Source organism: Artemia franciscana, chromosome 18 (assembly GCF_032884065.1).
Source record: "Artemia franciscana chromosome 18, ASM3288406v1, whole genome shotgun sequence".
Lineage (NCBI taxonomy): Eukaryota > Metazoa > Arthropoda > Branchiopoda > Anostraca > Artemiidae > Artemia > Artemia franciscana.
Window position 1 is genome coordinate 21,009,497 of NC_088880.1, and position 23,091 is coordinate 21,032,587.

At 37.2% G+C, this 23,091-nt stretch overlaps 1 long non-coding RNA gene across 1 annotated transcript in view; it reads left to right on the top strand.

Annotated features, from left to right (window-relative positions):
* The first annotated feature begins 2,937 nt into the window (after window positions 1–2,937).
* Window positions 2,938–23,091, top strand: part of LOC136038743 (uncharacterized) — a 29,561-nt gene continuing 9,407 nt past the window's right edge. Inside the window, exons 1-2 of the long non-coding RNA XR_010620286.1 lie at window positions 2,938–3,122; window positions 22,401–22,579. This is a non-coding gene — a long non-coding RNA (uncharacterized LOC136038743). The remainder of the gene's footprint in view (window positions 3,123–22,400; window positions 22,580–23,091) is intronic.

A 23,091-nucleotide genomic window follows, 5' to 3' on the forward strand; every position in this document is an offset into this window, starting at 1 on the left:
ATATGTTGAGGGAACTTTCCATCGAGGAATTTGTCATGGGGGAAGAAAATTTCCATGAAGGGAGCGCAGGATTTTCTGGTATTATTTAAAAAAAAAAACAATGAAAAAATAAATATGAACAAGTTTTTTCAACTGGAAGTAAGGAGCAGCATTAAAACTTAAAAAGAACAAAAATTATTACGCATATGAGGGGCTCACCTCCTGCTAATACCTCGCTCTTTACGCTAAAGTATGTTTATTAATTTCAACTATTTATTCTACGGTTTTTGTGATTCAGGGGTCATTCTTAAGGAATTGGGACAACATTTAAGCTTTAGTGTAAAGAGCGAGGTACTGACGAGGGGGTAAACCCTCTCATATACGTAATCAAAACATGAGAATGCATAAGTTCGTTACCTAAGCTAATTTGTAAGTTACGTATATCTTTTACTAATAAAAACATTCGTAAAAAATTAAAAAGTTCTAGTTGCCTTTTTAAGTAACCAAAAAATCGGAGGGCAACTAGGCCTACTCCCCCGCTGCTTTTTTCTCAAAATCATTCGATCAAAGCTATGAGAAATCCATTTAACCAAAAATATAAATATGCAAATTTCGTTTTAATTATTCATCTGCGGAGAGCCAAAATCAAAACATGCATTGATACAAAAACGTTCGAAAATTATATAAAAAAAACAAGTTTTTTAACTGAAAGTAAGGAGCGACATTAAAACTTAAAACGAACAGAAATTACTTCGTATATGAAAGAGGCTGCTTCCTCATCAACGCCCCGCTCTTTACGCTAAATTTTTTTACTGTTTTAAAAAGTAGAGTTGAGAGAAAGAGTCAAACTTTAGCGTAAAGAGCGGGGCGTTGATGAGGAAGCAGCCCCTTTCATATACGAAGTAATTTCTGTTCGTTTTAAGTTTTAATGTCGCTCCTTACTTTCAGTTCAAAAAACTTTTTTTTTATTTAATTATTATATAAATTTATTCCTGGTCGTCTTATGTTTGTATATGGCTCTTTCCTCTTCTTTGAGAAAACCTTTTTTCGGGAAAGGTCTTTTAAAATTAATTTATAAAATATTTATAAATTAATATTGATTAAAATTATTTAAATTAAAACATTTAAATTGCTCAATCAAAAATACTGTCCATTACCCATTTCAACTGCCGTTTCGGCCATTACAACTACTCAGTAGGTTGCAAGCCAATCGGTGACAAAACAAATTAGGGTCTCTTTTGGGAACCACGAACGAATACGACGAATTTTCCCAATATTTTTTTCCTTCAGCGAGGTTCCCTTGATTTTGCCAATATGTCCTTTACGTTTCAAACCAGTCAGTGAAGTTCCGGAATATTCTGGGAGTGGGGACGAATTGATCCACTCAATTTCTTTCAGACTGCCTTTACCTTTATTCGCTGAAAAAAAGGGGCCTCTCTGGTATAGTCTACATGCTTTGTAAGTTTTAAGCATATTATATTATATACGTAACGCTCAATTGCAGGAATTACGAATCAGCACAGCCAAAATTAGTTTCAAATTATATTCTGCATGAATAATGTATCCAATTCGTGGGATTCCCCTAACCCAAAAGCTTTTGAATGCGAGTTGCAAGCCGATTGGAGACACGAAAATCTATAGCCCCCTTTCTGGGGGTAATAATAATATTTATTCTTTTTGGTCTGGCCATACCATTCATACCAATAATTCCTTTTGCTGTGGGCTGAACAAAAAGAAGCATGAGTCCTAAACGTTCGAAAAATGGCCATTTTAGGGCGTAAAAAACTATTTCCAATTTATTCTGCGCATACGGGTACCTTCGGACCAAATACTTACGGAGTTTCAAATTTTCAGGAAAAAATTAGCCCTTTTTTTTGGCGAACGAATATTTCGGAGATAAAACTGTTTAGGCCCTCTCGTTTACAGCCTCAAACGTAAATTTTAATTCCCCTTGATTTTCCCCTTCCCCGATCTCCCTCCTCTCTCCTGCTCCAACAAATATGAGACAAAACATAGTATATTCTCTTTCAATAATTGGAAACCAACTTGGACTCTGGTTGTAAAAGTTTTCTGGACGAATATTGGCTTCTGCTACCCGTTGCATCTTAAGTTGAATAAAAAACAATTATATCAGTATCAAAATACATCTTTTGGAGTTTTCTTCTGTTTGTAAGCCATCGTGTATTAATGTTTTCCCTCGTCGAAGCAAATTTTAGTTCAGAGTAACATTCTGAGAAACGGATATGTCTCATTTTTTGGTTTCCCGATTTTTAACTAAATATGCACTACCAACTACAGTTACTGTAACTATTAAATTGATTTCCTGAAATGATACAAATTTCAAACTACAATATCCTAGGGCAAACTGAGGCCTGGGAGAAGCAGTCCCCCCTTGCCTCATAACAAATTACGCCCCTCAAGAGCATGCCAAAACTTAAAGCACACGGAAGTGATCTATATATGAGGGGGTGGCCAACGCTATTAAAACTAAGGTTTATATGACTATTTATTGAAAGCATGATGAATATATAGAACTAATAACAAAGTATGATTAATAAAAGTAACATGCTAAAACAAAAGCTTTAAGATCTTGTGGTTTAAAGAGTACCCCCCCCCCCATGCGCAGGATAATTACTGTTGTTTTTAAGTTTTAATTTCGGTCTTTACTTTCTTTTGGAAAAGACTTGCTTTTTTATAATTTCTGGCGGATTTGCCCGTGTTTTGTTCAATAGTAAATTTACATTTCTGGTTCTTTTATAGTCCATCCGAAACCTTTTGGTTATGTTACTTGTGAAACAGATGGGCTTAAGTTTTGATATGTAAAGCTGGACAAGCAGGAGCAAAGGGCGAGTCTAACTATTAACCATATAGAGAGTGATAGTAGTCTTAAACCCAAATTGGGTAAAGGTCATGAAGTTATGCATTGAGAGATGATAATTAAATAGTTTCGAGTCGCATCTTCATCCCAAGGCACCGCGCCCAAGTACCATCTCCCACCCGGTCTGTTGCTGGCGCAGAGAGAATCACAGTTTAGATTAAAACCAAGTGCATTACAAGAAAGAGTTTTCTCTGTGGTTATTATTACCTTGTCATTTCCGGATATTTTTGTTGATCTCCTGCCGCATAAGAAAGTAGTCTTATTGGTAAGATTTTTTCTCATTATAGTGGTGATAGATGGGGCAGCTTGTGCAGGCCCTCTTGGATGATAGTACCTCCAATCGGGCAGGAAGGGGGTTTTTACCTCTTCTAGATTTTGAAACATACCATATTTTCATTGGAGAATGCCTTCCTCTTGCATTTTCTCTGAAAATTAGTTGAATTTTCTGAGTCTGACCACACCTGAAGAAAACATGCAAATTGAATAAAAGTAGTGCCATTAGATCCTGGGTAGCCTACTTATGTATTATACCGCCAACACTCAAGAAGTTAAGTTAATTCTAATGAAAAATACCAAATATGATGAAAATATAATACTTTGGGCTATATAATTGCTCATTAGGGAGTGGAGGTACAGGTAACCTAACTTAACCCCCACCCCCCTAATGTGCAAATATATAGCCCAAATTATATACTTCCGATATATTCTGTCACAGCCACTTGTTTTCCATTGAGCGTAAGCTAATTGTTTCTTAATGCAGACAGACAAAAGCGTTTTTTTCTCAAGTTTTACACAGCGTAAACTTGTGTTGACGGTATAATACATAGGTACCTGATCCCGTATTTTATGCTCTTTCCAAATATCCTGGTCGCCTTTCTTACAATGCACCCGCCCCACCAGATCTGATGGTCCCCCATATATAGCCCTAATAATAGCGTATATTTCTCCGTTGTTTGGACCTAGTGATACTGCCCTATTCTTTGTTAAAACGGGTTTGCTGTATTCTTTACTCGATGAAATCCAATTTCGCCACGTTTACAATATAGTTGTGGTCAAAGTAGCCTATTATTTGGAATGATTTAAAAGTTTGGGTAACAATGGAAGGGAACATGATCATCAGGTGAACATAAAATTGCTATAGCCTAGATTATAAAGTAATAATTTCATTGTTTTGGTGTTTTCTTTTTTGTTTCTTATATATTCTAGGGCTATATCGGGAACCATCAGAGGCTGGGGTGTATTGTCCGATAAGCAACAATGATATTTTGGAAAGAGCATAAAACAAGGAATCTAATGGTAATACTTTGATTTTATTTTGCTTCCTTACATGTGGTCAACTACAGCAAATTTACCAAGAATTAAAAAAACATCAAATGATATTAGCCTAGAAAAGGGGCTATTGAGAAGGGAACATTTTAAGAAAGCAATTCTTACTTCATAACATGCAGGAATTTGGGTAAAATTATAATTAATTGACTTCTTGCTATCTCGGAAAGGGTTTAGGTTAGGAAAATGAAACTTTCAGGGATGGGTCTACAGGCTAAAGTATGTCCCGGGAAGGTATTTCGAAGCAACTACCTCCACTCCTTCTCCCTCTAGAGGGCCCTGACCTTTGATGACCTTTAAAAATGTGTGTGTTATAAAAGTGAAACCTTGCAAAATAGATCTTCTGCTTAATTGAAGTACAACAAAATTGTTTTCAGCTTCATACCTATGCTCAATTCCATTTTATAAGGTTTTAAAGATATGCAAATACATTTCCCAAATTTTGAAAAAAAAACTTTGATATGGCTCAAAATTCTACTCAAATAACAGGAATTGCATTTTCAGAACTAAAGGCAGAAAAAAAGCAACTAGTAACTGAAAATTAAGGTAAAATATTGTTTTGTCCAAATTTCAATAGGTATAGACCTGTCATGTAGACAAATTTCAGGACCCTCTCGAGGGACAAAGAGTGGAGGTGGGTACTTTAAAATACCTTCTCGGGACATACTTTAGTCTATAGATACATCCCTGAAAGTTTCATTTTCCTAACCTAAACCATTTCTGAGATAGCAAGAAGTCAATTAACTAGAATTTTACCGGAAATTGTAGTTAACAAATCTTGAAGGTGCTTCCACTATACTTCACACCCCCCCTCAATATCTATACTGGGCATATATGTATAGCCCAATTCATATTTTTCCAAGTATTTTTCCACGCGTCACTTTTGTTTCAACCCGTATACCCGTAAATTGAATCAAAGCTGGCGAAATCAAGACCTTTGCCGAAGTGCCGTCAAAAAATGCTAGTTACAATTTTTCTACATATTATGAAGCAAGAATCGTTGTCTTAGCATGTTTCCTTCTTAAAGCCTCAATTGGTAGCTACTAGCCGACAGACTTGCCCCTCTCCCTTTTGCCCCCTAGATTTTGAATCAGAAATTTTCCCTCCCCTCTAAATATTCGTGAGTTGACGCCACTGATGGATGCTAAAAGGTTATTATTTCATTGTTTAACATAATTTGGGGGGAAAGATACATTAGCTCCCAGTTCACCTCTCTCCTCGCACGGTCCTCAAGAACACTGAATAGACTTAGAAAATGGGTGTTTCGGTAACATTCTTATGTATGGCCACTTCTGAACTAAATATTATAATGAAAAAAGACTTGTGTGATCTATTGGTTCATAATACGAAATAATGCAAAAAAAAAAAACAAAAAAAAAAACAGAACCAGCCAAGTTTTGGATATAGTTTAGGATTATATCTGGCCCAATTAAGAGATGGGGGATGCAACTGTCGGGGTTACTACTGGACGTAAACGTTGTTTCCACTGAAAGAACATGGACGACTTCGGGTCTCATTGTTCGCCAGTGCAATAACAACATTGTTCACTCTCTGTTCTAGCTTTGTATAGCCGTGTGTCTGTAGCTGCAGCTTCAATTACTTCTAAGTTCATTTGAGCAAGGATAACATATATGAATTAGCATGGAACCATGGAACTCTATGAACTAGAGTGTCTCGGTTTGAAAAAATAAGTAATTTATTTCGAAGGTTCCGCTAGGTCTAGTGGTAAATAAGTAAAAATATATACATATATATATATATATATATATATATATATATATATATATATATATATATATATATATATATATATATATATATATATATATATATATATATTTATATATATATATATTTATATATATATATATATATATATATATATATATATATATATATATATATATATATATATATATATATATATATATATATATATATACTAGCTGTTGGGGTGGCGCTTCGCGCCCCCCAAGCCCCCCGCGCGCGTAAGTCGTTACGCGCCATATTAGTTACGCGCCATTGTAGTTGTGTCCCTGTGTCCCACCTGTGAATAGAGATAGATAGATATACATATATATATATATATATATATATATATATATATATATATATATATATATATATATATATATATATATATATATATATATAATATATATATATATATATTTATATATATATATATATATATATATATATATATATATATATATATATATATATATATATATATATATATATATATATATATATATATATATATATATATATACTAGCTGTTGGGGTCGTTACGCCCCCCCCGCGCGCGTAAGTCGTTACGCGCCATATTAGTTACGCGCCATTGTAGTTGTGTCCCTGTGTCCCACCTGTGAATAGATATATATATATATATATATATATATATATATATATATATATATATATATATATATATATATATATATATATATATATATATATATATATATATATATATATATATATATATATATATATATATATATGTTTTTAACTACGTAAAACATGCGAATATACAACATTCTTCGCTGTCCCATTATCTGTGCATATAAATAGATTGTCAGGTTTATTGACTCTTGAACATGCAACATATAATTGTCCATGGGAAAAACAATCCGTATTCAGATCTATGCCTCATTATTCTAATGATGTGTCCCTGTGTCCCGGTCGTCATTTATATTCCCTGTGTCCCGGTCGTCAGTTGTGTCCCGGTGTCCCAGTTTGTAATTTCTCTTTGAGTGTCCCGGTCGTCATTTATATTCCCTGTGTCCCGGTTGTCATTTGTGTCCCGGTGTCCCGGTCTGTAATTTCTATTCGAACAATCCCTGTGTCCCGGTCGTCATTTATATATCCCGCCTGTGCCCCCGGAGTCCCCGTTGTAGTTGTGTCCCGGTCGTCATTTATATTCCCTGTGTCCCGGTCGTGATTTGTGTCCGGGTGTCCCAGTCTGTAATTACTCTTTGAGGTTACCGGTCGTCATTTATATTCCCTGTGTCCCGGTCGTCATTTGTGTCCCGGTATGTAGTTTCATCAGTTGACAAACATGACGTCAGTCGACAAACAACTTCATGACGCATACAGCTCAATCCTTATAATGACGTCAGTCGACAAACATGACGTCAGTCGCACACAAACATGACGTCACTCGACACACACACAGACAACTTATATATATATATATATATATATATATATATATATATATATATATATATATATATATATATATATATATATATATATACTTGGCTACTAAATTAGTTGAATTTTGGATTAATTCACTAGTTGAAAATTAAATATACTGTCATATTCGCCCTTCAACGTTATTTCCAAATACGATTTTCACTACCGACACAACTGTGAAAACATATATGTTTAAAGACGGAAATAAGATGGAAAGAATTTACCATTCGATTCTACATTTAATGTTTTTTTTTCAAATATAAATTTCGATGGGGCGGCACTGATTAATATTTGGAAAGAGCGTTGGAGAGAGTATCCAAATTGCCCAGCCACCTCCCTCGTCTTGCTCAGCCACCTCCACCCTCTGAATATACGTAATCCTGGGCTATAAAGTAGTTTGTTCATATTGTTGTTCCTTTTTTTTCGAATTGGTTTATTGGACTGACTCCTGATAACAAAGAAGTACAATATAAAGTAAACCTCTCAAATTAACAAACTTTCTTACATTGCATAAGGCTACAGCCAGGTGTTAGAAGGGGGACTGGGATGCAGCTGCACAGGTAGAAATTATTATATTTATAAATAGAGTTGAATATTTAATTGTCAAACTGAACAGCATATTTTTCTTTCAGCTAGGGTTTTAATCTAATCTTCAGAAATTTTACCAAATATTTGCTGATGTAAACATCTGGGGAAAACTGTTTCAGGGCGACTTTCCACCAACTTTGACAATTTCGAGGTAAATGAATGAAACTTTCAGGAACAGATCTACCACCCAAATTACAGCCGAGAAGGTTAAGTACCAGATTTCGCCCGTTCCCCTCCAAGATATTGAAATTGGTAACAGTGCAGTTTATGTCCTTTTTTTTAATTAAACACTCTTATTACACAATTTTTTCTTCGTTTCATCGAAAAAATTTACATTTATTGGGCTCTCAGAGTCGCTTCGATTAACCCCCCCTCCCTAATATCTAGATATAGGCATAGAAGGGAGAGTGGTATATGCAGGGACGGATTTTGGAAAACCTCCAAAATGCATGGTTAACATTGGAGTAGAAAAATGGTTTATGGTTCAAATGAAAGCCCCGGAACTGCTGCATAAACTGTGATTTTTCCAGATTTTTCTTGTATAGCTAGAAGAAAAAAAGGGGGGTGTCCCTGCTTATACCATTTGTCCCACTAAGTACCGGGGGTGGTATATCTTGGGACACGGGGTGGTATACTCTGGGACATAGTAAAAAGATTCATGTATTGGTAGAAAACTTCGACTATTCATCGTATAAAAACTACATTAAAAATTCGACTTCAAAAGTAAAAATATCTTAGGCACAAGACTAGACTACCAGTCAGCAAACACGAAGTATGACGCTGCTCTGGAAGCTGTACCGGGTGCTGGGGTAGGAGGCGACAACTTTTTCAAAATGTCTTCCCTTGGATAAAATATTGAGTCTTCTCGGTCCAGCCACTTCCACTTTCTTCGACCGGCCATGCACATGACACTCACTCTGACGCTGTTCCCGTTTTTCTCTTGGACAGTCCCAGGAAAGTGCTCTCCTTCGTAAACAACTTTAACAAAATCTCCTGTAGAGACACTGTCAAAGATCTCTTCCTCTTTCTCACTTTCATCTTCCGATTCACCTAGTTTCATCGAGTCATCACTATCATCATCAAGAATCATTTTTTCATCATCACTTCCTTCTGAATCCACAAATAGCTTTTTTGTTGTCTGGTCTTTTTTTGCTTTTCCAGCTCTTCCAACAGTCCCAACTTTTCCTCTAGCCCTGCCACCCCGTGCTTTCTTATCTTTTCTTTCGGCTTCTTGTCCTTCAATCTGTCTTTTCACAGGAGTGTTAGTAAGAATCTTTGTAGAGCCTTTCTTCCTGCCTCTGCCACTCAGTACACGCGGCTTGGCTTTAGGGTATGGCCGAACTTGTTCTGGCGTCACAGGAACTGAAACGGGTGTAGAGGATTGTTCAGGCCCACTTGTACTTGGGGTTTCGGCCAGGTTGTTTCCAGGTTCAACTGGATCCAAAGCATCAGGTGCAGGTCTGTCAGTTACAGCAGAGGTTAGAAAATCATTTTCTGTAAAGATGTCTGGATTATAAGGCCATATCCCTGTCTTCTTGAAGCCCCTCATTATGTTGTTTGGCGTGAAAGATACGGGGAGGCTTTGGCCAACAAGAGATGCAATCTCGTATATCGTCACGGTCTTCCCTGGGTTGGACAGCATCCAGTTGTCCATAGCCTTGTTGTATTGGCATTTGAAGGGAAAATACACGCAAATGTCCAATGGCTGCAACCTGTGGCTGCAGTGAGGTGGTATTGTTAGTAAAGTGATACCAGACTCTTTCGCAAACTGCACAATTGCAGAACAGATGTGGGACTCGTGGTTGTCCATTATCAGAAGCTTCGGGTTTTCAGGGGAAGCATGCGAGTAAGTCTTGAAATGTTTGAGATGTTCCAGAAACAGTTCTTGGTTTACCCATCCGGAAGGCGAGGCTCCTCCAGCAGAGTTAGCAGGAGCACCAGTCAGCATGAGAGGCTGAAATTTCTTGCGTGGGAATATAAGGTAGGGGGGAAGGTACTGCCCGCTGGCAGAGATGGTTCCAACCATAGTCACAAGCACGCCACGCTCAGCAGAGGTTACTTTGCCCACTATTTTTCTACCCTTCTCGGCAAAAACCTTTGGAGGAACATGAACAGTGGTGACTGAGGTTTCATCACAGTTGAATATGTCGCTTGCTGTAAATGGAGTTTTCTTCAAAACTGACTGCAAGTTGGAGAAAAACTCCTGTACATTGTGCTTGTTAAAGCTTGTGGCACGCCCCAAACTTGTTGCCTCTGGCTTTCTAAGCGAAAGCTCTGGGTTTCGAGCCCAAAATCCAGCTAACCAGTCTATACCGGCTTCTTTAGAGTCTATCCAGCTGTCTGGGACAGTCTTGTTGTTTGCAACGGCGTAGTTGTAAGCAAGGGTTCTGGTGTCTCGACTGGTCAAACCATAACAAATTCTGCTCGCTTGCAGCAGGTATTGAGAGAGCGATGCTTCTTCTTCAGGCGTAAAATTAGTAGCAAATTTGAACTTTTGAGCACCACTGTAATTCGCTTTTTCGTCATCACTGAGTTTTGAATACTTTTGTTAGTGTCTGTGAAGGGCTGAACGTGACACTCCGTGTTTCTCCGCCACTGCTCTAATTGGTAAGCCAGCCTCTAGGTCTACAATAGCTGCTGTAATCATGAAATGCTGGTCAACTTTCTTTTCAGCAACCGAATTAGAATATTCCTCCCACTTAGCTCTTGGAAATTGTGGCATTTTCTTCTATTCTGATGTCAAATCTGATGAAAAAAAGATGTATAAGCTATTTTTATCATTAGGATACAAGTAAAAACAGATAAGAAAAGACGCAATGTATGGACTGAACTGTAAGAATTCATGTGGTACATACTGGGACATGTCCCACTACATACCACTTGTCCTTGTCCCAGTATATACCATGCGACCTCTACTTGCAAATTGTGTCTGATTTTTTTTACTGTTGCATATTTTTCCACCAGATGACCATACGACGTAGCCTGATGTTTTAGCTTTCGTTTGCTATCTTACACACACAATTTCTGCAAACCGTTACAAAATAAAGCACAAAAAACTATTGCCCAAATATTTTTTGGGGGGTATAGCCGAAACTTTGAAGTCGATTTTCTCAAAAACGAAAACAGCAACTTACCAAAATGATAGAACTGTCATGTCCGCCATTGAATGAACTATACTAGGTGGCTTTATTGGATTTTTTAAAGAAAGTTAGATGGCAGATAAGTACCGTGTCCCACCTTATACCCCGTCTCTGCGTATACCACTTACCCCAATATACCCAAAATTTCTTTTTTATTATTTGGAAATTTTCTTTTTGGAAAAGTTTTACGCTATAGGAACAGCACTTTCAGAAATAGATCTACTGCCCAAATAAGAATAGGGAAATTTATTTTCTGCCTCATATATCCATTCCTCCTGAATTTGGTAAGGTTTGAAATTTACTTCATTAAATGGTAATTCATAACTTTTTCATATTTTGTGTACTTACAACATTTGTTCAGCCATGTCAGAATATGTAATCTTTTCCCCCTTTCATTGGCGTCAATTGGAGAGGGGAAATTGCCCCCCAGGATTTATTTCCCCCTGGATCTTGGAAAATAATACTTTTGGTATTTTCATGTAAAAAATGCCCTTTTTGGTACTTTCATTGAAAAAAATTGAGGAAACAACGGAATTGCTCCCCCCTCAGATTAAAAAAAATATATTCCTCCTCCATTATTACCGCAGATAGTTTTTATAAAGCTAATTAATTTTAATAATCATTAAACTTATTTTATGATATAGTTACTTCTCTTGGTTAGGAAATATGATCCATTTTGCAGAATTTTGAATAGCCTACCTTGTAGAGGATGGCGTACCAAAAGATTAAGGGCATTAAATGTACAGATATTTTGCATGATGTCAATTCACCTTTTATGCTTGTGGCCCCGGACAAAGTGCTCGTTTCTATGTTTACAAAATTTGTTCTGTTAGACCCAGCGTTTAAGGTGATCTAAAAAATAAACCATTCACGAACTCTACTAGATCACTCGTGTAGTTTTCCAAGTAATCGGTTCTACTTAATCTGATTCATAACTTAACTCATCCCTCGAATTTAATGGACCACCTCCATCCCTGCAACGAAATCCTAATACCTCTGGTGTACACTTACATTAAAATTATCCTTAAAACAGGGATGCGCCCATAGGGGCGTTGGACCCCACCCCAAATCTTGAATGTTCTTGAATTTTTGGGCACTCATTATTCAAACAACCAAATAAAATTGCTTTTATTTATTATTTTGCCAATTTCGACTCCCATATCCCCCAAAAATTCCTGCGTACTGTCCTGCTTAGGAAGTATGGAAAAATGGAATGAATGTCCGAAAATTTGTATTGGCCGTAAAAATATACGGTGGTGTTATAATGGAGTAAACAAGAAAAATAGAAAAAATACAACTTACTTACAAGAACACAAACAAAAGATAAAGTAGCGCTCAATCATTGTCTGGGAAAGTATAAAAGACTGACCTAACATTTCGAAATATCTTTCACGGACACTCTCAGCTGAAGCCAGGAGTTCAACCAAACCGTAAGTGGCGATCAGCTGCCCGTCTCTGGAATATAGAGGAATTCCAAAAACAAATTTCATATATCTAAAGTACAGATACTATATACATTTTTTGTCAGTCCGCGTAAAGATGTTCTAGAAAGAAGAAAAAGTAATGATATTCGGGAAAGCGAATGAGTTCTAAACTCTGGCTAGTCTACGCCTGCTGTATCACGCTTTGCAACAAACAAGAAGTCCAAATGCTTTTCGCAACTTTTTAACAAGATACATAAGCAGGAGGGAATGTGTTGATTTGACACTGGTACCGCTTGTAAAGCCAAGATACTTAATACTTACAGACGAGGAAACTTTTTGACTCTCTAGCTGCTCTCCTCCTGTTGCAGCCTGAGACGGCCAAAAATAAGAATCTCACTCTTAGATGCGTTGAAAGAAAAACCTATTTTTCCACATTCCCGACAAAGCACGGAAAAAATTCACCAGCTCGTGACAGCGTTTCACCGTAACTTTCTCCTTATCTTTTGAAAAGCATTGTTATAAAAGAATGGTGACCCTCTATCTCATTAGCGGAGGTATAACCTTTCCACATTCTAATCGAGGCTTTGTTTGAAGAGAAACTATTCTGAGTAAGCACTTTTATACCGTCATCGAGCTGCGGGTAAATATTGCTGAATACCTTCAAAACAGATCTGTTAAAACCTCGTTTTTTTGCAGATTATAGAGCTGAGGGTGGCTGCCAGAGTTGAGGGCAGGAGAAACATCATGTGCATCTAGAATCAGGGTATAATCAGTTCATCATCAATTGTTTCTGACAATTTTTAAGTCAGCAATATATGGCTTTTCAGCTTTGGTTTCATGAAAATTATGAGAAAAAAATTGTTCGGTTTGTTGTTTTCAGCAATTCATCGTATAATTTGGTTGTTTTCGCTTTGGTAGAACAAAATATAGTAAGAGAGATTTTCCACTATCTCAAAGTCATTAGGAGGATCTCCTTAAAAGCGTCTGATAAATACTTTAGTTCTGATATTTTTATACGGAGGCACAATTTACAAAAATAAATTATTCTGGCTAAAATTTCGTGGTATGTGGATTACCTCACGAACTATTGAAAACATAACAATGTAGATCCTAAAAAGACTAACTCAATTGGGTGATATCTCGTATAAAAGTAATTAGTACCTTCCAATAACTTTATTTTAAGCTTATTCACGATTTAAAAATCTGTATGAGGTCATGAAGCGTTTAAATAACTACCATCCGAATGTAATTTCAAAGGAAATAATTTGCTTTAACTACCAGTATTGGATGACTCAAACATTAAAGCCGCCTCTGAATTTAGAGATGTATTTTGCCTATTTAAGTTATTCCGTGATTTCAATCTGTATTACCACCACTAGCGATCTCTCCCTGTAATTAGTAATATTTTTTCTTCATGCAAAAGATTTTTGGCTTCAGCCATTTTTGGTTTTAGCGCAAAGAGTTTGAACGATATGACGGACACTTTGCCAAAGAAAGTGTTAATTGGTTGGCATTAGTGTTGATCTAATTGCTCAATGCCAATCAGAAAATTTATTAAACATTCTGATTTGCTTAAATTGGCGCTAGCTATTAATAAGATCCCATTGTAAAAGGGAATTGAGCCATTCGCCTTCTTCAAACCGAGTCGGTCAAGTGACGTCAATATTAGAAGCAACCAAGCTGCACCCAACTAAGATGGAGTTGGTCCCATATTGTGAAGGCGCTCATTAAATTGGTGTTGCTTGTAGCGTCACTTGACCAGCTCTACCTAAATAAACAAGAGCTCGTATGGCACTTGTGACGAGGCGAGAAGAGCCAAGAGATCATACGGTATGATCTCTAACAAAATTCTATGAATCAATGGATTGATTTAAAAAGGAAAATAAGAGGCTTAATGCCGGTCAGGATTTAAAATAATAAGAGCTCTGAGTCACGATGACCTTCTAAATATCAAAATTCATTAAGATCCGATCACCCACTCGTAAGTTATAAATACCTAATTTTTTCTAATTTTTCCTTTCCCTTTAGCCCCCCAGATGGTCAAATCTGGGAAAACGACTTTATCAAGTCAAATTGTGCAGCTCCCTGACACGCCTATCAATTTTCATCGTCCTAGCACGTCCAGAAGCACCAAACTCGCCAAATCACTGAAACCCTCCCCCAACTCCCCCAAAGGGAGCGAATCCAGTACGATTCTGTCAATCACGTATCAAGGACATTTGTTTATTCTATCCACCAAGCTTCATCCCGATTCCTACACTCCAAGTGTTTTCCAAGATTTCCTCCTCCAACTCCCCCCAATGTCAAACGATCTGGTCGGGATTTGAAATAAGAGCTCTGAGACATGAATTCTTTCTAAAAATCAAATTTCATTAAGATCTGATCATCTATTCGTAAGATAAAAATACCCCAATTTTCACGTTTTCCAAGAATTCCGGTTTCCCCCTCCAACTCCCCCCAACGTCACAGGATCTGGTCGGGATTTAAAATAAGATCTTTAAAGCACAAGATCCTTCTAAATATCAAATTTCATTAAGATCTGGTCACCCTTTCGTAAGTGACGAATACCTCAATTTTGAAAATTACCCCCCTCCAATTCCACCAAAGAGAGCAGATCCGGTCCGGTTATGTCAGTCACGTATCTTAGACAGGTTTTTATTCTTCCCATCCAGTTTCATCCCGATCTCACCGCTTTAAGTATTTTCTAAGATTTCCGGTCCCCCCCCCCCAACTGCCCCCCAATTACGCTTGATCCAGTTGAGATTTAAAATAAGAGATCTGAGTTACGAGGTCCTTCTAAATATGAAGTTTCATGAAGATCCGATCACTCCTTCGTAAGTTAAAAATACGTCATTTTTTCTTATTTTTCAGAATTAACCCCCCCCCCCCCAATAGATCAGATCCGTTCCAATTATGTAAATCACGTATGTAAGACTTCTGCTTATTTTTCCCACCAAGTTTCATCCCGATCCCTCCAATCTAAGCGTTTTCCATGATTTTAGGTTCCCCTACCCCAAACTTCCCCCAACGTCCCAGATCCAGTCAGGATTTAAAATAAGAATTTTGAGACCCGATATCCTTCTAAATATCAAATTTCATTGAGATCCGATAACCCGTTTGTAAGTTAAAAATACCTCATTTTTTCTAATTTTTCAGAATTAACCCCTCCCCCAACCACCCCAAAGAGAGCGGATCCATTCCGGTTATGTCAATCATGTATCTAGGACTCGTGATTATTTTTTCCACCAAGTTTCATCCCGCTCCCTCCACTATAAGTGTTTTTCAAGTTTTAGGTTTCCCCCTCCCAACTCCCCCCCCCCCAATGTCACCAGATCTGGTCGGGTTTAAAATAAGAGCTCTGAGCCACGATATCCTTCTAAATATCAAATTTCATTGAGATCCGATCACCTGTTAGTAAGTTAAAAATACCTCATTTTTTCTAATTTTTCAGAAATAATCCCCCCCCCCAACTATCCCAAAGAGAGCGGATTCTTTCCGTTTATGTCAATCATGTATCTATCACTTGTGTTTATTTTTCCCACCCTGTTTCATCCCGATCCCTCCACTCTAAGTGTTTTCCAAGTTTTAGGTTTCCCCCTCCCAAGTCCCCCCCCAATGTCACCAGATCCTGTTGGGATTTAAAATAAGAGCTCTAAGACACGATTTCCTTCTATACATCAAATTTCATTGAAATCCGATCACCCGTTCTTAAGTTAAAAATACCTCATTTTTTCTAATTTTTCAGAATTACCCCCCCCCCACTACCCCAAAGAGAGCGGATCCGTTCCGATTATGTCAATCATATATCTGGGACTTTTGCTTATTTTTCCCATCAAGTTTCATCCCGATCCCTCCACTCTAAGTGTTTTCCAAGATTTTAGGTTTCCCCCCTCCAACTCCCCCCAATGTCGTCAGATCCGGTCGGGATTTAAAATAAGAGCTCTGGGACACAATATCATTCCAAACATCAAATTTCATTAAGATCCCATCACCCATTCATAAGTTAAAAATACTTCATTTTTTCTATTTTTCCGAATTAACCGGCCCCACACTCCCCCCCCCTAGATGGTCAAATTGGGAAAATGACTATTTCTAATTTAAGCTGATCCCATCCCTGATACGCCTCCCAAATTTCATCGTCCTAGCTTACCTGGAAGTACCTAAAGTAGCAAAACCGGGACCGACAGACAGACCGACAGACAAACAGACCGACAGAATTGGCGATTGCTATATGTCACTTGGTTAATACGAAGTGCCATAAAAATATAAAGGAGATCAGGCTTTACAGATGTAGAATGTGGTTACTCTGATGATACACGTGCATCATGGTTAGAGTAATTCCGTGGACACATCGTCACATCGTCAGAACCATAATTCTCCCGTGTCCTGTGTTAAAATTTATCTTTACATTTCAATGTTTAAAAGGTAAATTTTGGGATTGCATTTTAAATTAGGGGATTTTTACGAGTTTCTTTATTTGGGTAGTGCTGAAACTATGCGCTGAAAGTGCGACTGAAACGAGGGGTTGCCAACTCTTAGAAATCATATTCACCACGCGACGAGTGTCAAGCGTGCCGGGGCTCTGTCAAGCGTGGCGCAACTGAGCCAAGCACGGTAGAACTGTGCCAAGCATAGTGGAACTGTGCCAAGAATGGCGATTTGCACCAGCCCGGGTACAAAGATGTGCAGTTAACCATCATAACGAATTAGGGATGCATATTATACCTTTATTGAGTTAGGATTTTCAGCAATGGCGATCCCGATAACGCATTTCTCGTTTCGACCCAACAGTTTGTTAGGGATTTCAGGCTATTTTTCTATTTTCGCCTAATTTGGCTTTCAAAACAGTATTTTGTCACTAGGATTAGACGAGATAATAGTTACTATTTCTGAATCAGCTACAATGGCAATTTTTATCTCAAGCAAGGCTTTTTTAAACGTGTTTTTAATTTTTGGTTACTATGGGCCGTAGTTCGTTCTTTATTAGGCTGTAGCTAACGCTGCAACCATGATACGAACTGGCCGTACTTAGAAAAATTTAGTTATATTTAGCAGTGATGATGTAATGTGCATACTCTCAAGAAGTCTCAGAGATTATAAAGTCTCGGAGATTATCATCTTCCCATTATGATACCAGGCGAAAAGCTTGCAAGACCCAGCAACTACAATTTCGACTCGACACCCTACGTGCCAGCAATGGTACTGGAGAATCTTGGTTCTTACCCTTTTATTTGATACCATGTTCTCACATAGCCTTTGCTGGTTGTTCTTTAAGACAAAGTCCATTTGAATTATTCCATAAAAACGGGGGTAGAATAAGCAATAAACGTTCTAATAGTACAGTAGGCGAACTCCTCAGCCAAGGTAGTAGAAGGTTGCTATTCTCTTCCCAAATGTCACCATGCACCCAATCTACAAAATGCACCCAATCTCTTCACTAGTGTTTATTCTGGAGTTACACAAGCAATTAGGCTAAATAAGAATGCTTCAAAATTAATCTTTGAACTTTTGAACCAATTTAATGGGTCTTTAAGCTACATTTGCTATGTCCCTTTGTAACAACGATTTGCACTGGTCAGGACAAGGATGTTGATCACATGACATTTTGCAAAATTTTACTATCAGACAGATGCTGAATATACATGTGAATCGTGATAAATGTTTTCCTTTCCACTAGTTTGAATTTTCTTAGTTCAATGGTACTTGTTAAAAGCGGAAGCAGCCATTGAATTGCCTGTAACCATGTATTCAGATACGACCGTTTAGATTCGATGGTCCGATCTTATGTTTCTTTCAGCACGTCTCTCATGTGTTGTATTACAATTTTATGTACCTCCTGCAAACTCGTTGCGGTGCTCTAGAATAATTTCTTATAAGATAGACTTTGCTTGTGTTGGTTAGGTACATAGTACATATGTCTAGATATGTAGATATACCTTGATAAGTATACTATGGTTAAGTGTTTCAAGCAATGCCAAGTCAATGTACTTTTCAAACTTGTTTATTAAAATTGAACGATTTTTCCGTTTACCAAAAATCACTTTGTTTTTTTTCTAAGAAAAAGAATTAGCAGGCTATTCCGAACAGTTTGTCCCATAGAAACTGTACTATCCAATTCTAGAGAAATTTAGAAAGTCAAGTTAAGAATGTTGCCACTCGGCAATCAATGACGGGCAGTAATCAGGGCAGGATCTTATTTATGTATTACTTAAATTGAAAAAAAAAACAAAAAAAACATGACGCTATTCATTGCTGCATCGTTATTACTATTTTCTTCTAATCATAAACTGACGTTTGACAAGTGTCAAGTACGTTTAAGACTTCCAGTGACGCATGCAAAGACAAGGATCACCTTTCTTAATTGCTGAGTTAAAAAATGAAGATTCAGCACAACTGACATACAAAAAAATATCATCCATCTTTAAGACACTAATTGCTTACAAATTCAACAGCCATAAAAAGTTTAAAATGAAGGTATCTTTTGTTCTCAACCTATATTCACGTTTTTATGCTCTACGCAGGTAATATACAGTGTTGCCAATTATTTTAAGATATTCTAGCCTACAAAGACAAAGGTGACAGCCTATATTGGTCGGCAAATATGCACCGCAAGTCGTAGTCCAAATGGATATAACATGTTTATTGACTGCTGGAAATGGGGATAGAGTATAGCGGGCAGGCAGATAAAGCTAACATAGAGAAGGGATGCTCACTTTATTTAACTGATCAATCTCGTAAAATTTTATTCTAGAAACTAGGAAGCCCAATATGAAGGTTTCAATTCTTTCCAACAATCTATCCTCACTGAAGTCGTTGCTTTTTTTTGGCACAACGTGTTAACGAATCTTTCGAAATCATAGTACTTTGGATAAGTGTGTGGTAGTTCTTCTTACGATGGTGGTTGGCTTCAGGTTTGAGCCATATTTCATTTTGTTTTGATTTTTACAATGCATTGAAGTTCATCCCCTTTTTATATAGATTGATTCCCTTCTATAAGTAGGAATTGTGCTTCCCTTTCCCCGTAGTAAAATTTTCAATGGATGGTCGTTTCGAATCGTTGGTCTTACGAAAAAGAATTTTTTTAAAGGAAATTTTCTACTTTGAGTACCCTTTGATTCCGCAATGATCGCTTATTTTTAGTATAAGTTTACCATTTAGGGGGTATTCTACCAAGACCGCACCCTACACAACATTTGACATTGTTTTGGGAGTCATCGCCAAAATTGCTAGGCAGATATAGCGCAACCATAGCGTAAAACATTTTAAAAGCATAAGAAAATTGACCATAAAAATCTAAAAAAAAAAAATAATCGCTAATTGGTTTCCCGCCAACGCCTAAAAATTTAGCAATAAAAAGGAAAACTTTTATAAAAGGAAAATGTGTATTTTGAAGTTTCAAATATCAAATGTTCTACTGTTAGTCAACTTTGCTGAGTATCTTGTAAAAGTTTTGCTCAGTTTAACTTCTTTCCCGGTGCCACTATTTTACTTCTGACGGAACGTCTCTATATCATAGGCAGCACAATGGTGCTGTCTAAGTATAAAGCAAAGTGGCTTCCATGTTTTTTTTTCTCCAAGCCACTTCATATGGAAGGGTTTTAGCGCCCTTTCTTTAGAGCCGAAGGTGATCTGAGAGCAGCCAGTCCTTTTCGGCTAGCCCCTCCCCTGCAGCCTCCAGGACATCGGAACAAAATTCAGAAATTTCCCTTTTGTCTAAAATAATCGAAGATTCCATAAATATGCCCTCTGGAATGACATGACCCCTCCCCACAACATCATTTCTATATATGAGCAATTTACTTCAGATTATCCTTTTTCAAAAGACTTGATTTTTGCTGAAAAGATATGAAAACTTTGTGATGAATCACTTTCAATAAAGAAAAAGAAGGATGCTTTATATTGTGCGTTTTGATTAAGGTTTGAAAAACACTCGTATGACCACCTGATGTGAAGGCAAGAAAGCAGGTTTAATTGAGGCTAATGATGTCTTATTTATTGTTGGTAATCTCCATTTATCTCTAATCATCGTCAGTATATTAACGCCCATTTAAAGAGCATTGGTAATTGCTTTACTCGTTTCCCAGTACTTTCTGTAACAGTTGTCCGAAATTAGCGCATGAAAGCGCTAACTATCTAAGTTAGCAGTTCATTTACATAGCAGTGGTACTTTATATTAATCATCTTACTAAAGTAATTAGTTCTCAGACAAACCAAAGGATTGAACGAGGAAGTTTGTCTCGCGTAGTTGGAAAAGAGGAATTGGAAGCCCTGCCTAAATAAAGAATCACGTGCCTTCAATGCATTTTTTATCCGTCCATTTCAGAGCTGGTCGTAAAAACTTTTGAGGGGCTTATTCGATATGAAATTAAAAATGCTAGTGCTCTTCGTAACGGCGAAAAACAGTCAGAGGGTAAAAAACCTTCTCTCCCCTGCCCTTATCTGGTACCTGACCCCCAAATCCCCCGTGATATAGAATCAACATTTTGAGGTAGTCATTTTGCTCAGAAGCGTCACAAGTTTTACAAGTAGGCCTACGGGTCAGAATCGTCCACAGAGCTCCAGGGGTACTGGTTCTAAACTATGTAAATTAGACATTGTTCACAGATAGGTTTTAGTAGAAAAGGCGGCCATGTTTGGTCTTGGTTGTCCGATGAACTAGTAACTCCTAGGGATCCTTCTTTAAGCCGAGATTCGAAGAGTTTCCCAAGAGTGTACTTCGGGAAACTTAGCATATGAATATCTGAGTGAATCAAAGGACGCTATATGCACCAGAGCTTTCAAGTTATCTTCAGGATCTTGGGAATGTCTGGGATGATCAAAATGAAGCTTTCAGGGAGTTTTGTGGGGGGGATCAAGTCAACGTTAGATTTTGACTTGGAAGTTGGGACAGAAGGACATTGGAAGACACTATATTTTGCCTAGTTATCAAAATAGTCAATCTGCAATATATTAGGAGCAGGCTTGGGTACCAAGTTTAGCCCTTCTAAATACCAGAGCATGATTTGGGCTTTACTGAAACCAAAATATATTTTGAACATTTTATCTTTGTTAATAATAATATTAAAAAATCAAAAATTACTTGAATATCAGTGAAATAATTTTATAATATGTTAAACAATCAGTCTACTTTCACTAACTCTTTCCGTTAATCGTGATTATAATTTGAATTTCTTTCTTTTTTGTCGATGTTTTGAAGAACTAGAGGCTAACCAGACTGTTCAAAAACCATATCGTTCTCAGTAACACACAAATGAAACCCAAGCCCTTTTGAGGGTTTGAGAGGGGGAGGTCCCTTAGCCCCTACTATTGGGTGCCTTTTTGCACAAAACCATCGTCCTCCTAGTCAAAATTTGTGTTTGAAGGTAAGAGAGTGACAAATGCCAAGTCTTTGATTTAGAAATATTGCTTAAAATTAAATCAGCCATTTTTCGATAAAAGTGCACCCCTACTATTTTAAGTAGAGGGACGCATGAGTACATACAAGACGGGACTTGGCAGTTTCGTTGGTTTCGTCTAGAAAAACGAAAAGGCCAAGGAATTAACGCTCGAAAATGAGCCTCCTAATATCAGACGAGGCTTGTTTTGGCATTGCACCAGCCTACTAGACAGGATCTAATTTTGGAGGGGTGAGGAAATTTGAAAAATGCGCAAACGTGAACTAGTTGTATGACAAACAGGAAAATAATGTGGAAAGTCACTTCCTATGTAGGCTACTTGCCTAAATCACTTTCAGGTCGAAGAATTTTTTTTCGAAAAAGTCTCCAAAGCCACCTAAAAACCCCTTTACATAGCTTCCACAAACACTTTGATGAATGCGGAATATTAAGATATTCATTTGTATTTATATATTATACATTGTAGGTGGTGCAACATCACCGCGTGTCAAATGCAACTGATGGAAGTAAAAGAAGCACTCTGTCCACCGACCCAACTTGAGCCTGTGGACTTATCAGTCCACTCAAGTTGTCTACTGTCTAAGAAACTCAAAGTTTCTTTCGAGTTTGTACCAACAGGAAAGGATTTGAAAAAGTCAAATAATGGTATGATATTTCTGTATTACTTTAATAAGGGTATGTTCTAAACAGGACCAGATTAAACAGGTGCGGGGTTCGATTGGACCCTCTCTATATATTAAATATTTAAATAAAGTGTACATGCATAGCAGTTTATGTACATAAAGTAGTCCGAGTACGTAGTGACAAATCTCTCTAGTATAGGACTACCCTGATTAAATTCAAAAATCTGACATGAACTTTTACGGGTATCAGTTTCCTATATTATAAATTATATATTATATAACAATAAACACATTAATAAATCTTATCCAGCTATACAAACTTAAAATAAATATATCTTTGATTATTCGAATAACTCATAATTTATCCCTTATCGTCAATTCAATTTACTTTAAATTTCAGTTTTTTTTTTATTTTGATTGTGACGCGGGACCTTTCAAATGCGGATTCCGATTGGGCCCATTCACTCCAATCATCCTATATCTGGCCCTGGATTTAAGATCCTTTTGGGGCTCTAAATCGCTGGAGCTCAAGCC